Here is a 5,118-nt window from a genome sequence, read left to right on the forward strand (position 1 = left end):
CCCCCCCCCCCCCCCCCCATTGTATTTCCAAAAAAAAATATTTTTAATAAATAAATAATTATTTTGAAAAATAAAATAAAAAATACAAAAGTGTCAAATTGGCCCCTAATTTGAACTTAATTGAACAGTTTTACCAATTTAGAGGACTTGAATGGAGCTTTTTTTCAATTAGGGGCCTAACAACTTAGGGGGCCAATTTGACATTTTTTTCCTTATTTTTTCTATATGCTTACAATACTATATTATTTTTTAAAGTAATTTCACTTTTAATAAATACATAAATAATTAATTATATATATGTTTAGAAAAAAAAAAAAAAACTGTCAAATGCCATCAAATGCTACGGAATGCAAGCTTGCATTCGACCATTTTTTTGATTGTTAAAGACAACCTAAGCCAGTAACCAAGATGACAACTGTCTAAACTCTAAAATATCATATTGACCCAGCCTGTATTACACACCTGCACACTCAATTTTACCTCTATTTCGTGTATAGTTAATTTTAATTTATTTATTTATGGTTTTGATATTATCATATATCAATCAATTGGATATTTATTATCATCATTAAAATTTCATCTTAACATACTTATTTTTTACTCAATCATTTCATATTAGATATAACTAGTTTTACATATGCATTGCATGAATGAGCTAATGTGCCTAATGTTTATATTTAAATAACTATTTCAAAGTATATCAATGCAAGATTATATATAATAAGTTCATATATATGTAATTGAATGTCGAATTTGTTTATTTAAATAGGTAATTAAGAGTATATGAATGCAAGATAATATAGGAAATTCATTATAATTGTTACTAAAATAAATGTTTACAACTTTGTAAATCAATATTCTAAATACTTAGTCTAAAAGCGATAGTTTAAATAAATACTCCCTCTGTCCCATTTTACATGTTCTATTTACTATTCATTGGTCAAACCAACTCTTTCTTCTTTGATTATTTTCTTTAGTAATTTTTTATTATTTTTAAATTTATTTTTTTTGTGTTTAATAGTACTTTTAATGTAGTTTCTAAATATATAAATTTTATATATTAATGCTAAACTTAATAATATGAAAATTTGGATTAAAAATTACTTCAGTCAAGCCTCGTTAAACGAACCAGACAACCATTTTGGGACGGAGGTAGTACTACTTTTTGTTTGAATTTCTCTAAGTCTTCTTAATTCTCTTTTAGCATTGTCATTGTTTTCCTCCTTAATATTTGTCCTTTTCTTTTTTGTTGGTAGTGTGTCATTTGCAATTGCTGGTGGTACCGTGGTAGCATAGATGGCAACGTCATGCAATGCGATTATGGTGTAGGAAGCTGTGAATTTGCCATATTATGTATATGACTGATATCTTAGTTGTACTATATGAACTCTTGATCTCTTGCAAGCGCATGCTGATATTTTGCAATGGTAGCTTTTTCTCCTACATGTTTCATGTGGAAGTATTGAATAAAATATCAATATTTATTATATTTGTAAAAGGCTCATGAGCAGTACCTCTTGTTCTATTTTCATAACTTGTTTAATTGATGGTAACAACAATAACTCTGCAAGTAGTAAAAATACTGATGCTGCAATGTGTCTAGTTTCATCAACAATTTCCACATCCATTTTGCACATGCTCGTTTTCAAGTTCACAGTTTTGGAATTAGTATGAATGAGTGTAGTACTTGATTTTGTGTGTGTGTATGTTGATTCTTTTTTTAAAATTTTATTTTATTGAATTGATATTTAACCTTTGAGTTAAATTGCTTGTCACTTTGTGCATAAACTTTTTTAAATAGTAACTACATCTTATATACCAAGTATTTTTGTTGTCAAGGTTGATGTTAATTTTCCCTTTAATCTAAGCATGTTGAGTTTAGAAGATGAAATGAATTGTAAATTTATATTAGTTCTAATATATTTAATGAATGCATAATAAGTATTTTACATATAGGATCAATGAATGCAATAACGGTGGCTATTTTGAAATTTCTTCATTTTCTAGATTTGCCAAATTGATTGCAATATTGCTATAGTCTCGGCATTTTTTCAATGCGTCAAGTGTGTCACGATGTTCTATTGCCTTATATTGACATTTTAAATAATGACTTTTAAATGTAGCTATGTAAGATAATGATCTAATTAACATTTACATATTATTATCAACATAAAAACATACTAGTCCTTTAGGTGTTATACTTGGGGTTCATTTGATTCAACCATTATTGTTGAATTAGTTCTTGTCGATAGAGAAATCCATAGTTTAAGGAATACGATTAGATAAAGTAGTAAAAGATTAAACATTTTAAATCATCTTAATAAAGAAATGCAATTTACTTTTAAAGTGAACAACTATGATGTATTTCAAAGATATTACAGGGTAGTTTCCCGCTTCAATTTATTGGGTTATTTGAATACTCTCTTTGTCAACAAATCTTTCCCAAGTAGTTAATATGATTGACTTCAAACTATTTTTTTTTAAATTTTTTTCATGGTATCAATAAAATACTTTATAAATCGATCAATATATAAAATTATTTTGTATTATAACTTTGATATTTAATTACAAGATAGTGTAAAAAGAAGACAATGGACAATGTAGTGAATATAATCAATTATTGAATTTGAATGTAAGGAAGCTTTGCATTGGAGAAAATAAAGACAATATAACTAATGAAATTATTTCTCTTATTTAATTTATTGATAATATATACAATTTTTTTTTGTTGAATAAAGGCATTGTAGACACCTAATTCTAAATTAAAAAAATGCATATGTATTATTTTTTGTTGTAGCTACTAATTTATACTTATAATTTAATAAGAGTAATAGAGTAGGGAAGTCAACAACAATGAAGTCATTATTTGTTTATTTTCATTCGTTGTTAAAACAAATTGTTTTGGAACTTGTCAATGATAATTGCTACAATTACTGTCGATAGATGATGAAGATAAATAATTTAAAAATATATGATTACAATAGATATTGTTATAATGATATAATAAAAATTAACTTACAAATTTCTTTGAGAATATGTTGTTGTTTGAGGAATTGTCTTATGATTGTGGCTTGCTTGGCAAAGAATATGATGTTATGGTTAACCAATTAATTGATGAGCAACAACATGTTTATGACACTATTATTTTTTATGTTGCGAATCATTCTGGTGAGTTGTTCTTCGGATATGGTTATGGAGGTACTAGGAAAACATTTGTTTGAAAACATTGTCTGCTGCTTTATGTTCTAAAGGTAAGATTGTTATAAATGTTGCATCAAGTGGTATTGCTTCTCTGCTTAGGGCATCCACAGCAACACATATTGAAGGGGATAATGTCAGCAAATTAGCCATGTAGGCAGAGAGAGGAGAGAGAAGGGTAGGATCCCTCTTGCAAATGAAGATATTGCTACAGTATAATCTGACAGTTTTTTTTATATACTTTGCTGTTGCACTCGTTTCGCGCACAGCAGCCGCCTAACGGGCGCGTGCACTACACGCACGCGCCTGACAACTTCAGTTTTATTTATTTATTTTTAATTTGATTTGTTTTAATTTTTTTCCTCACTTATTTTCTCTTTCCTAATCACACTTACAAAAACTCCTAAAAAACCGCGAAAAAACTCCATTGATAAGCATGCTCTTATATCAGGTGGAAGTACTACACATTCAAGATTTGTCATTCTAATAAATCTTATTAAAGATTCGACCTGCAACATATCCCAGGGTAGTGATTTTGCTGAGCTAATAAAGTATAGTTTGATAATTTGAGATGAGACACCTATGATGTATAAACATTGCTTTGAAGCTTTGGATAAAACTATAAGAAATTTGTTAAGGTTTAGTAACCCATTAAGTTGAACTATGACATTTGGAGGAAAAACAATGGTATTTGGTGGGGACTTTAGACAAGTAGTACATGTCATACTGAAAGGTAAAATACAAGATATTGTTAGTACAAGCATTAACTCTTCTTATTTGTGGAATAATTGTAAACTATTAAGGTTGAAAAGAATTTAAGGTTAAAAATAGTGGATTCTGTAGAAAATTTAGAAGAATTAAAATCTTTTGCCTCTCGGATTGCATATTTAGGTGATGGAGAGCTTGGTGGACCAAATGATGGCTATGTAGAGATTCGAATTCCACACCATAATATATTGAAACAAAAAGGTGATCCAATACGAGCAATTGTTAATAGTACATTTCCTATGTTTCAGTTTGAGAATTTTTATAGTGACTACTTAATTGGTCGTGCTATTTTGACACTGACTCTTGAAGTTGATGAAATTAATGAGTACATGAATAGTATGAATACATATTATGGAAGAACACATTTTAGTTGTGATACGCTTATATGATTGATTGTAGTACATAAATTGTTGTTGCGCTACAAACTTGGAATTCTTGAATGGGTTGTGATCGGTAAGGATATATACCCGGCCAAATGCGGTAGTCAGACGCTTAGCCCAAGAGGAGCTTAGGTTGTCTAGAGTGAGTAGACCACCAAGGGATAGACGAACGAATTGCTTTGGGGATGTCGAGCGACGAGCGGATGCGTGTTCGAAGACTTGGTAAAGGAGTTGGGCGGGAAGATAGATGAGTAAAAGAGTTAGGCGGATAGATGGATGAGTAGAGAAGTTAGGTGGGAGAATGGTTGAGTAGAGGAGTTATGCGGTTGATGGATGAATAGATCAGAGAAGTCAGGCAGGATGATGGTTGAGTAGAGGAGTTATGCGGGGTAGATGGATGAGTAGAGAAGTCAGGCGGGAGGATGCTTGAGTAAAGGAGTCATGCAGTTGGATGGATGAGTAGAGGAGCCAGGCGGCTGGATAAATGAGTGGAGTAGGCATGCGGCCGGATGGATGCGTAGAGGAGCCGAATGGAAGGTTGGAAGGATGAGTTAGGCGGATACTCAAACTAGAGGATCAAGTAGATGGTCGGGGAAGCTGGTTATTCAGGGTTAGGCTGACTCAGAGCGAAGGTTGGCGCGACGACGAGTCTGTTAGTCATAAAGGATTGGTTCCTCTTCCAGCATGAAAAGGAAACTACCAGATATGGAACGTGATTTGGGGTAGATCCCACTAGAAATCAGGAGAAGATCCGATAACAATTAGTAAATAA

Source organism: Ipomoea triloba, chromosome 15 (assembly GCF_003576645.1).
Source record: "Ipomoea triloba cultivar NCNSP0323 chromosome 15, ASM357664v1".
In the NCBI taxonomy this organism is placed as follows: domain Eukaryota; kingdom Viridiplantae; phylum Streptophyta; class Magnoliopsida; order Solanales; family Convolvulaceae; genus Ipomoea; species Ipomoea triloba.